The sequence below is a fragment of the Cibotium barometz genome, chromosome 40 (genome assembly GCF_041138505.1).
Source record: "Cibotium barometz isolate CiBa-2024 chromosome 40, ASM4113850v1, whole genome shotgun sequence".
Lineage (NCBI taxonomy): Eukaryota > Viridiplantae > Streptophyta > Polypodiopsida > Cyatheales > Cibotiaceae > Cibotium > Cibotium barometz.
This window is the reverse complement of record NC_141085.1, coordinates 3,096,126-3,109,633: the sequence shown is the minus strand read 5'-3', so window position 1 is coordinate 3,109,633 and position 13,508 is coordinate 3,096,126.

Here is a 13,508-nt window from a genome sequence, read left to right as displayed (position 1 = left end):
AACGCAGAATGAATGTCTGCAATTTTAACAACAAACCGGCTCATTGGATCTTTGTAGATATCACCGCCATGCCCGTTTATATACAAGAAATGGAGTCTCATGTTGTCAATCAACTCCCCATCTGGGATTTCAAATGGATTAGCAGAATCTGCCATACCAATGGGTGTGGATGGTCTATTCATGCCAAATGACTCGTTACGTCCATTGAAATATCACTCACGGTTCTTGAGAGGCTCTCTGTTTGAGACTCCGAAGATGTCTCGAGAATGCTCTCCAAGTTGCCAACAACAACCGATTGAGTGCCACTCCCTTGAGTGGTTACCCTAGATGGTGCACTAGTGTTACGTCCCCCTAGTATAGTTCCCGAGCGTAGATGTATACGCTATTTTTAGCACGTTGCAGTGTCCAGTTTTTGAATTATATATATATATATATATATTTTAAACCCTACCTAACCACTAAATGCAACTAACATGAATATGTGTGTAAATATATATTTTATTTTATTTTATTTTTTTAAATAATTACATAAAAATACGAATTATGCTAATTATGTAGATTACACTAATTATGCAAAAAAATTACAAAAATTTAAAAAAATGCAGAATATGCAGAAAATATGGACTCCAAAGAAAACACATAATTTATAGAATTTTTTTATTTATTTTTTATTTTTATTTATTTTTATTTATTTTTATTTTTTTTAAAAATACAAAAAACATGAAAATTGGTATGTGGAAATTGCAGATTTTTAAAAATTAAAGATTAACAAAAAAAATAAAAAAAAAATAAAACACTAACCTTTTTGCGTTGGCCCTTATCGTTTCCGTTTTTTGCGCCGTTCACGTCCGCTCTCCTCCCTGCGGCCATGTCTCCTCCTCTACTGAGCCTTATCCGATCGCCTTCTCTTCCTCCTCTGCTGCGGGTGAGCTGACGCCACCGGCCTCTCCTCCTCGCTCTCTCTGCTGCGTTCGCCTCCTCGCCTTCTTCTTCTCTCTCTGCTGCGCCTTCTCCTTCGCCTTCTCTTTCGCGGGTGAGCTGACGCCACCGGCCTCACCTTCGCCTTCTCTTCCTGCAGTCAGTCAGCTTCGCCGCCCCGCCTTCGTCGCCCCCTCTGCTTCTGCAGGTGAGCTGACACGACCTTCTCCTCCTTGCTCTTATCTGCCGCCTTTGCTGCAATGCTAGTTGGCGATTATGGCTTTGACCCACTCTCTCTGGGTAAGCCTACCGAGTATTTGCAAATCGATTTCGACTCTTTGAACCAGAATCTCGCTAAGAACCCTGCAGGAGATGTAATCGGGAGGACCAGGGTGGACAACGCCACTGACATCAAAGCGACGCCCTTCCAACCCTACGCTGAGGTCTTCGGCCTGCAGAGGTTCAAAGAGTGCAAGCTCATCTGCAGGAGATGGGCGATGCTTGCCAAGCTTGGGGCTCCTGGTCCTTCGCCTTCTCTAACTCTAATCTATGAACAAAACATGAACACAACAATGAAAGCAACCATGGAAAGCATAAACATGAATGAAAGCATTGCAATAAACAAAAAACATTAGTGGGAGTAGATCTCAACCGCACAAGTAAGTACTAATCTACTTTTTCTCTTCTAATCACTAGCTCCGAGATTTCACACTCGTGCTAACCCTAAACCTAAAAACAAAAAGAATTAGTGGTAGTAATGCAAGCTTCTCAATCGGTTTTGAGTCTTCTCCCCGGCAGCGGCGCCAATGGAGAGACGGAAGACTCTTTACACTTATAGCAAGAGTAGCATGATCCGTGTGTAGCTCAATCCAATGGGATTTGCAATCCCTTTCGGAGCTAGGGATTCAACCCGTACCGGTGCACGGAAGCTTATCCACCATGAATGGAGAAAATGCTATGAACACCACTACCTTGACATAGACTTTACACACAAGCTCAATCTTGCCATAGCTCATTCACTCATCATCCCACTCATTCATGCATCCAATACAAGAAGAAGGCTAAGCTAATGCACACACAAGCTCAAAGCACACTTCATTCTCAAGCACTTACTTCCCTAGCATGCACACAAACCTTGAAGCTTAATGGAACTTGAAATAAACATGCATTCTCATTCACTACTCAAGCAATGCCTTACCCATGGATAAGCTACAAACTATGGAGAAGCTTAAGCTTGAATCCACTACCACACAAAGCCTAATAGAGAATCCACAAGCATCAACAAAGAAGCATGCACACTAGAGAATAGAGATGAGAAGAGAGAAAAACATCATCTCATTGCATTGAATTAGAAGAGCATTGCTCATACAATAGTGTAGATGGGGAGAGAGAAGAGCTTGCACCTCTATGAACAAGAGGGAGAGCTAGTCTCAAGAGAGCTCAAGCATGAGTTTAACCCAATGTGTGTGTGAGCTCTCAAATGAGCCACTATTTATACTAAAACTCCTAAAACTCCCAAAACTTCCCATGTGGGATTATTCTCAAGCCCACCCCCACACTCACCCACAACTTGGAACTCTCTACAAGAGCCCTAAATAAGAATGTTAAGTCTCTTGTTTTCCTGCTTCCATCTTTGTGTTACATCCTTGCCTTGATCACCACTCGTCACGCAACAAGCATTTTGACCGTCTTGTGATTAAGGTCGTGGAGACCTAACTAATAAATTGCAACTGCTGATGACAGAGAGTCAATGGAGGATATCTCGCGTAGCAAGGTCGCGGTCGAGGTCTTGACTAGCCTCGGTACAATTTAAATGGTGAGCTTCTGGTACGGTGGATGAGGGACCAAGGAAGCGGCCTATGAGTGAAGCTCTAGGTGACCTGCGAAGGATCCTAGAGGGTGCGGACCATACGGTGCTCGGGCTCTGGGTCACCGAAGATACCCACACGTATGTCGTGGAAGATATTAGAATAAGGAGTAAGAGTTGTTTTCTGAAACTAGGCATGGATCTGGTTGATTGACCTTACTGGTCCTCAATGAATGAGTCCATGGCTCTTTTATATGGATCTGTTGGTTGATCTTGTTGATCTTCAACGGAGATTCCATCTTGATTTTAATAAGTGATTATATTGCTGGGTACTATGAGCTAGGAACTATTGAAAAGACCCCTGAGTGAACAGGTGGTGAACGTTCTGGTTGCCAATGATGCCATAAGTACACCGATGAAGGAATGATTGGAAATAAGGATTCAACCAGAGATTTTGAGGATTGTGATCAGTGACACAATGGTTTCGTTAAAGGATTGTTTTAAAGATAGCTGATGCTGAGAAAAAGGCAATTTCATATTGGGTGTGTAAGTGGTGTGACTAGTTTTATGTTTACATGAATATTCGACTAGGGGGCTTAGGAACTCTTCTCCCTGATACTCGGGACAAAACCTAACCAAAATCCTAATTGGATCCCATCACTACAGTGGTTGGGTGGCTGGCTAACCCATGGGACTAGATGGGGTTAGGCTGGACTGATGGATCCGTAAATCGAGACTCAATTTCTGTTTAGTTTGATAGATGAAGTAAATCCCGTACAAAAATTGTTCTATGGAAAAAGAATCAACGGCTGTGCCTCTCGATGAGGAAAAAAGTGTTGGTCTCTATGATCCAAGTGCAATCTGTCCCTTGATCTGACTATGGAACTTACGAGTTCGGTCAGATCAGTTTAGTTAGTCAAGGCTTTTGACTACGTTAGGGGAAAAATTATCATGGTGGAATCGCCCGTGCTTTCCTGGCAAAGGAAGTTTTTTCGGGTTTGGTTTTGGAAAAACCGATGGATTAGTCTCTTGTCCGGATATCAGTGGGCGAGGCGCCGAGTGTGGGACTCTACCCCGTGCAAGAAGTGCTACTTCCGCTGCTAGTACCCCCTGAAACTATTGCGCGGTGGGGGGACAGGGATCTCACATTTGGTATCAAAGCTATTTGGCTAATGAGGATCAACCGAGAAGCCAAATATGTCAAAAATCTATCAAGAAGCACTAAAAGGTTGTAATTGTGTGATAAAATTCATACAATTTGATATTCAAACTGAAATTCGTAAATTGGTAATTGGGTCTTCAGATGGAAGTACCGCAATTGTATGGAATCCGTGACTTGCTTGAGGCCTAGACATGATGGTATTTACCTTATAGTTCCAAGAACCATGACTACCCGTATATACTGAGGGTATAACTATAGCTCTTTACTAGCAGTATATACGAGTAAATCTAAGACTTGAAATTATAAGCATTAATGCTATCCAGATGATGAATTCGAATGTGGTTGATATGACTTTTAAATTATCCTTCCCTAGCCCCTCATGATGTCTAATATCTTCCCCTGTAATCAAATCCCTCTTCAGAAATATAAAAGATCTTGTTTCTATTAGTTTTGGCCTAGAGAGAGAAAATATTCTGGAGAGAGGTTATTCAGATTTTGAATATTTTTGGATAGAAAAAATTCTCATCTTATTAATATAAGTTCCCCTGAAACAGAAGTTCAAAAAGATTTCCATAAGGTGCATTAGAAATTAAGTATAATCTGTTCAAGAGGCATTATCCTAGGTGTGAAGATTTTTTCGAAATTTTAAATTAAGGTTCCTATGGACCAATAAGATTCATCCAAATGTAGGGAGGAGATAAATAGAAGAATAAAAGGAAAATCTCCCAAAAATGAGTAAATACTCACATAAGATGAAGAGTTGACTAAGGACAAGGTTAATAGTTAAAAAAGAGAGATATTTAGGTGAAATGATGCATTTTTGACACCTCAGTATGGGGGAATTCCCCTCATGTAGGAGGCACCTATTTCACATACATGCTTGAATGAGTTTTAAACTCCCAAATAATGAGATATTTTTATCTCTCCTCTCTCCTGTTTCAACTAGATCCAAAAAGTGAGCAAAACTGACCTAAAAATGGTCAAAAATTGACCAAACTGATCCGAAAATTTCTAGAATCAGTTTGCTTGGTTAGAAGCTCACTTTTTCCTACAAATAGAAGCCTTCTCCTTTGTTGAAACTCAAGAGTGTTTTGCACGGTTACCCTGCCTCTCCCAAGTGCCAAAAATAGTGAATTTTACTCATAATTCATTAGTTTTTGACCTTCCCTCTTCCAAAAGATTGGTGGCCACACTTGTTTCAAACAAGAGTAGAACCCTCAAACCATCAAGCCAAAGAAAAGCTCTCAAATTCATTAGTAAGTTGGAGATTCTACTCTTTTCCATTCATTTTATGGTTTTTTATGATTTTTGTCTTCTCTAAATTGCAAATGATGTTATGCCTCGTTGAAAAAAAGGCATTCCTCTCTCTTCTTTAGTAAATCCAACCATTCTTATCCTAGATGAATGATTAATGAATAAAATCAAGTTTTTTATAATGTTTCTCTTTGATTGTTTACATTAGAATGATTTAAATACTCTTGGTAAACTTCTAATTAATTTTAGTAAGTTAAAATTTGAAAAATGGTCAGCCATACAAAGGAGGTTATGGTGAAATTTTCTAAACAATTGAGAAATAAATTTTATCTTTTATTAATAAAAAAGAGTGATCCCCATCATTAGAGTATTCTAAAAGTGTCAATTTCATTCATGCATAAAAAGATACATATTGATTTATTTTTATAAAAGAATGATTTTCAATAGAATTAAATTCTATGAAAGATACTTATTGATAAATTTTTTTTATTATAAAAGTGTTACTTTTATCATTATTGATTTCTATGCATAAAAGTATGCATAAAAGATTATTTTTACTATAAAAGTGTTACTTTTATCATATTTGATTTTCATGCATAAAAGTATGCATAAAAGATTATTTTTTTATTATAAAAGTGTTACTTTTATCATTATTGAATTCTATGCATAAATGGGTGCATAAAAGACTTTTTTATATTAAAAGTGTGATTTTCATCATAAATGATTTTATGCATAAATAGATGCATAAAAGAAATTCTTTTATATTAAAAGAGTGATTTTCATCATAAATGATTTTATGCATAAATTAGATGCATAAAAGAAATTCTTTTATATTAAAAGAGTGATTTTCATCATAAATGATTTGTATGCATAAAAGATATTTTTTATATTAAAAGTGTGATTTTCATCATAAATAATTTTATGCATAAATAGATGCATAAAAGAAATTCTTTTATATTAAAAGAGTGATTTTTATCATAAATAATTTTATGCATAAATTAGATGCATAAAAGAAATTCTTTTATATTAAAAGAGTGATTTTCATCATAAATGATTTGTATGCGTAAACATATGCATAAAAGATATTTTTTTAATATTAAAAGTGTGATTTTCATCATAAATGACCATAAATTAGATGTATATAAGAGAAATTCCTTTATTCTAAAAGTGTAATTCCTACTAAATTGGATTTATGTATGGAAAGATGCATAAAGAATTTATTTTAACCCAAAAGTGTTATTCTCATCAATTTCGATTTTATGTATAGAAAGATGTATAAAGAAATCTATTTTTAGTTCAAAAGAGTTATTTTCATCAATTTTGATTTTATGCATGAGAAGATGCATAAAAGATTGAATTTTAATTCAAAAGTGTCATTCTCATTTAAAATGAATTTATGCATAGGAAGATGCATAAAAGATTGATTTTTATTTCGAAAGTGTTATTCTCCTTTTAAAATAGAATTTATGCATAAATAGATACGTTAAAAAAAATCTTATATCAAAAAAATAAGAATTCTCTTGTATTCTATAAATAGATATGAGAATGTAATGAATCAGATAGATGTAAATGAACGAAGAATGGATGTATGGATGTAGATATTGAGGTGGATGTATGAATGTGGATGTGGATGTATGGATGTATGTATGTGGATGTGGATGTATGAATGAGGATGTGAAAATGGATGTATAGATGTAGATGTGGATGTGGATGTATGAATGTGAATGTGGATGTGGATGTGGATGTATGTATGTGAATGTGGATGTATGAATGTAGATGTGGATGTGGATGTATGAATGTGAATGTGGACATGGATGTATGAATGTGGAATGTGAAAATGGATGTATGGCTCTGAATGTGGATATGGATGTGGATGTATGAATGTAGATGTGGATGTGGATGTATGAATGAGGATGTGAAAATGGATGTATGAATGTGAATGTGGATGTGGATTTATGAATGTGGAATGTGGATATGGATGTATGAATGTGGAATGTGGATATGGATGTATGGATGTGAATGTGAATGTGAATGTGAATGTGGATGTATGGATGTGGGTATGGATGTGGATGTATAGATGTAGATATGGAATGTGGATGTGGATGTATGAATGTGGATGTAGAAATGGATGTATGCATGTGGATGTGGATGTGGAAATGGATGTATGGATGTGGATGTGGATATGGATGTATGAATGTGGATGTGGATGTATGGATGTATGAATGTATGGATGTGGATATGGATGTGTATGTATAAATGCGAATGTGTATGTGAAATGATGTGTCGTCGATATGAGTGAATGGATGAGATGTGATGACATGTGCATTGGGATGTGAATATATGATATGTGATATGAATGAATCTGAGGTGATGAGATGGAAAATGATGTGATTAGATGAGAATGAATACATATATGAATGGAATGTGGAATAAGTAATGTGGACTGATGAGGGATAATGTGGAAAGACGAGAGTTCAATATAGAAACTGTATTTGTGACCTGTTTGTAAATGACTGTTTTATGTCAAGAATGCTGGGGAAGCATTTTGACCGTCTTGTGATTAAGGTTGTGGAGGCCTAACTGCTGATAAATTGCCACTGTTGATGACGGAGAGTCAATGGAGGATGTCTCGCGTAGCAAGGTCGGTCGAGGTCTTGACCAGCCTCGGTACGATTTAAATGGTGAGCTTCTGGTACGGTGGATGAGGGACCAAGGAAGCGGCCTATGAGTGAAGTGCTAGGTGACCTGCGAAGGATCCTAGAGGGTGCTGACCATACGGTGCTCGGGCTCTGGGTCGCCGAAGATACCCACACGTATGTCGTGGAAGATATTAGAACAAGGAGTAAGAGTTGTTTTCTGAAACCGGGCATGGATCTGGTTGATTGACCTTGCTGGTCCTCAACGGATGAGTCCATGGCTCTTTTATATGGATCTATTGGTTGATCTTGCTGATCTTCAATGGAGATTCCATCTTGATTTTAATAAGTGATTATATTGCCGGGTACTATGAACTAGGAACTATTGAAAAGACCCCTGAGTGAACAGGTGGTGAGCGTTCTGGTTGCCAATGATGCCATAAGTACACCGATGAAGGAATGATTGGAAATAAGGATTCAACCAGAGATTTTGAGGATTGTGATCAGTGACACAATAGTTTCATTAAAGGATTGTTTTAAAGATAGTTGATGTTGAGAAAAAGACAATTTCATATTAGGTGTGTAAGTGGTGTGACTAGTTTTATGTTTGCATGAATATCCGGCTACGGGACCTAGGAACTCTTTTCCCTAGTACCCGAGACAAAACCTAACCAAAATCCTAATTGGATCCCATCACTACAGTGGTTGGGCGGCTGGCTAACCCATGGGACTGGATGGGGTTAGGCTGGACTGATGGATCCGTAAATCGAGACTCAATTTCTGTTTAGTTCGATAGATGAAGTAAATCCCAGACACAAATTGTTCTATGGAAAAAGAATCAACGGCTGTGCCTCTCGATGAGGAAAAAAGCGTTGGTCTCTATGATCCAAGTGCAATCTGTCCCTTGATCTGACTATGGAACTTACGAGTTCGGTCAGATCAGTTCAGTTAGTTAAGGCTTTTGACTACGTTAGAAAAAAATTATCCTAGTGGAATCGCCCGTGCTTTCCGGGCAAAGGAAGTTTTTTCGGGTTTGGTTTTGGAAAAACCGATGGATTAGTCTCTTGTGTGGATATCCGTGGGCGAGGCCTCGAGTGTGGGACCCTGCCCCGCGCAAGAAGTGCTACTTCTGCTGCTAGTACCCCTGAAACTGTTGCGCGGTGGGGACAGGGATCTCACACAAGTATGTATGAATCTTCTCATACCATTCTCTAGGAGCATGCTTAAGGCCATAAAGAGCCTTTTTCAACTTGCATACTTTAGACTCCTCTCCTTTCATAGCAAAACCAGGAGGCTGCGATACCTACACCTCCTCATGTAAATTGCAATTCAAGAATCCAGTCTTAATGTCTAACTGATGTACATTCCACCCATGATGTGCTACCAAAGCAATGAGATACCTAATGGTAGTCATACGAGATATGGGTGCAAAGGTCTCATCATCATAATCAATGCCCTTTTGCTGGGCATACCCCTTTGCAACAAGTCTGGCCTTGTAGTGATCAATGCTACCATCTGCTTTGCATTTTAACTTGTAAACCCACTTAGTACCAATGGCCTTCTTGCCATGAGGTAGATCTGTCAAATACCAGGTGTCATTCTTGAGGATAGAGTTATACTCATCGTGCATAGCATGCATCCAATGATCATCATCCTGTGCTTCCTCAAAGAAAACAGGTTCCTCCTCCATTACATAAAGTAGAAATGAGAACATGATCCACATGAGAATAATTTGCGTGATGAGAACTTGCACAAGTTCTGCTAGGTAAAGGAGCTGCCAACTTGCTTTCCCTCAATGTCAAGCCATTTTGGCATACGCCTAGATTCTTCTATGGTTGCTCTCTCCTTATCCACTACATCCTTAATAATTGCCTCATCAAAAGGCTGATTTGCACCTGTAAAGGCTAAATTTGAGCACTTGGTTAAGCATTCAATTTCTCTACATATGGCTGCCCTCCATTAAACAAAGGTAGGAGTGAATCAAACATGTCTTGTGAGTATACATTTTGCTATTTTTTACATGAAAGCATCGACTGAATTGAGTTTTTGACAAAAACAACATCTCTTCTACCAAAATCCGCTTTGAGGCTAGATGGTAGAGTCTATATCCCTTGCTTTATGAACTGTATCCCACAAATATGCATTTAACTGCCTTATCATCAAGCTTACTGTGTTGTTGCTCGGGCACAAGTGCGTAAGCAAGACAACCAAAAACACGTAAATGAGCCACAGAAGGCTTCTTGCCATGCCAAGCTTTATAAGTTTTAGACTACAAGGCCTTGGTAGGGCATTTGTTCAACACATAGTTTACGCACATAGTTGCCTCTAACCAAAAACCATGAGGTAAATCTTGGGTTTCACCATGCATCGTGCCATCTCCATGAGAGACCTATTCTTCCTCTTAGCCACACAATTCTGTTGAGGTGTGTATGGTACTGTACATTGATGCCTTATGCCTTTTCCAGCCATATATGCATGAAATTCCCTTGACATATACTCCCCCCCCTTGATCTGAACGAAGGGTGCCAAATTTACATTCACATGCATTTTCAGCCATGGATACAAAGTGCCTAAAGCATATAAACACCTTTGACTTCTGCTTTAATGGATACACCCAGCTATATCTGGAGTAGTCACATCAATAAAAGTGGAGAAGTAGAGATATTCCCCAATAGATGGTGTCCTCATAGGACCACATACATCACTATGTATAAGCTGTAATTTTTTAACAGCTCTCACAGATCCATCCTTTGGAAATGATGCCCAATGCATTTTACCAAGAATACACCCCTCCTATACATGTCTAGTAGGGCTCTCAAGAGTTGGCAACTTAGACACCATATCATGCCTTTGAAGGTGTAACAAACTGCCATAATTCAGATGGCCAAATCGTGCATGCCATAATTCTACATCACTCATAGCGCGAGTCGTGGAGACTGAGTAAGCATCATTCATGTTGCAACTTCTCAAATACATCCATCTTGTAGTATAGGCCATGAAATAAGGTACCTAGGTAATGATAGAATAACTATAATTTCTATCATAAACTATACATTTGTCATCCACAAATTTCACCGTCAAGCCTGACAAGACTAAGGCTGAAACTGATAGCAAGTTCTTCTTAATGCCTGGCACATATAAAACTTTAGAAAGAGTAAATGCACCCCCATTTGCAGCAGTGAGCACAACTCTACCAACTCCTTTAATAGGATATGAGGAACCATTTGCACATGTGACGGTTCCTGCACTTGGGACAGATTCCATAGATGAGAACAAATTTTTTTGTGAAGTAATGTGCTTACTAGCACCACTATCAAAGTACCAAAGCATCTGATTCTGCACTGACATGCATACATCATGAACAAAAGGGTCATAACTGTAATGTACAGTCCATGCCCAATCATCTTGAGCAAAACTTGCAGATTCCTTCTTCTCTGCACTGTGTGCAGATGCATCAGCCACCATAGCCATGCCCGATTCTTTCTTTTTCTCCTTCTCTCTATCCTTTTCTTGCACTCATGTATGTAGTGCCCTGGTTTCTTGCAATAGTGACACTTGCCCTTATTTTTAGGCTTATCACCTTCTTTCTCTGCATCCTTACCTGAGGATTCTGATTTTGGCTTATAGCCACTATGCGAAGAAGCTTTATCTTTGCCTTTTTGATTGGCAACAAAAGCTTGGTCACCAACTCGCATATTATATGTCTTTTGCCTAGACCGCTCTTCTTGTAAGAGTACTGAAACTAGCTCATCAAATGTAAGGGCATTTGGATTTCCCTTCATCATGAGTCTAAGGGTAGAGGCAAAACTCTGATAAGAATCCGGTGATGCATTGAGAACTGTAGGCACCAATGTACTATCAGGATATATCTCATCCACACTAGCAAGCTGCTCCTTAAAATCTTTGATCTTGGTCAAGAAGCTATCCATTGATTCTCCCTCATTCATGTGCTCAGACTCTAATTGTTTGCACAGATATGCAACACGTGCTTCATTGCGCACCTGGTATAATGTAGCAAGTGCATTCCATGCGTGTTTTGAAGTCTTACATGATTGAATATGAGGAATAATTCTTCGCTTCACAAAAAGTGTAAGCAATGCATGTGCCTGTGCATCTCTTCCATCCCATCTCGCTTGAGTAGCAGTGGGATGTACTGGTGGTGCATGTGGAGGAGCCACATCTATATTAGATTCTACTTGAAATGTACCTGCAGTACCTTGTTGCACTAGTAGTTGTGAAACAAGACGAGTTTCACTACCATTGACCACATTCCAAAGGCCTTTAGCAACCAGTGCATGCCTCATCATATAGAACGATGACCAAAGATTTCAGTCTTAAAGGCTAAAATCTGATCTATATCGGGTCCCGTAAGTAGCATGTCTTTAACATATAGAACGATGACCAAAAATGTGTTCTTACTCCTCTTCACATAGAGGGTACTCTCTGTTGGACTATTGTAAAAATTATTTGCAACCAAGTATGTATGAATCTTCTCATACCATTCTCTAGGAGCCTGCTTAAGGCCATAAAGAGCCTTTTTCAACTTACATACTTTAGATTCTTCTCCTTTCATAGCAAAACCAGGAGTGCGATACATACACCTCCTCATGTAAATCACCATTCAAGAATGCAGTCTTAATGTCTAACTGATGTACATTCCACCCATGATGTGTTGCCAAAGCAATGAGATACCTAATGGTAGTCATACGAGATATGGGTGCAAAGGTCTCATCATAATCAATGCCCTTTTGCTGGGCATACCCCTTTGCAACAAGTCTAGCCTTGTAGTGATCAATGCTACCATCTGCTTTGCATTTTAACTTGTAAACCCACTTAGTACCAATGGCCTTCTTGCCATGAGGTAGATCTGTCAAATACCAGGTGTCATTCTTAAGGATAGAGTTATACTCATCGTGGCATAGCATGCATCCAATGATCATCATCCTGTGCTTCCTCAAAGAAAACAGGTTCCTCCTCCATTACATAAAGTATAAATGAGAACATGATCCACATGAGAATAATTTGCATGATGAGAACTTGCACAAGTTCTGCTAGGTAAAGGAGCTGCCAACTTGCTATCCCTCAATGTCAAGCCATTTTGGCATACGCCTAGATTCTTCTATGGTTGCTCTCTCCTCATCCACTACATCCTCAATAATTGCCTCATCAAAAGGCTGATTTGCACCTGTAAAGGCTAAATTTTAGCACTTGGTTAAGCATTCAATTTCTCTACATATGGCTGCCTACCATTAAACAAAGGTAGGAGTGAATCAAACATGTCATGTGAGTATACATTTTGTTGTTTTTTGCATAAAAGCATGGGCTGAACTGAGTTTTTGACAAAAACATCTCTACTTACCAAAATCCGCTTTGAGGCTAGATGGTAGAGTCTATATCCCTTTGCTTTCTAAACTGTATCCCACAAATATGCATTTAACTGCCTTATCATCAAGCTTACTGCGTTGTTGCTGGGGCACAGGAGCGTAAGCAAGACAACCAAAAACACGCAAATGAGCCACAGAAGGCTTCTTCCCATGCCAAGCTTTATAAGGAGTTTTAGACTACAAGGCCTTGGTAGGGCATTTTTTCAACACATAGTTTATGCACATAGTTGCCTCTAACCAAAAACCATGAGGTAAATCTTGGGTTTCACCATACATCGTGCCATCTCCATGAGAGACCTATTCTTCCTCTTAGCCACACAATTTTGTTGAGGTCTGTATGGTACTGT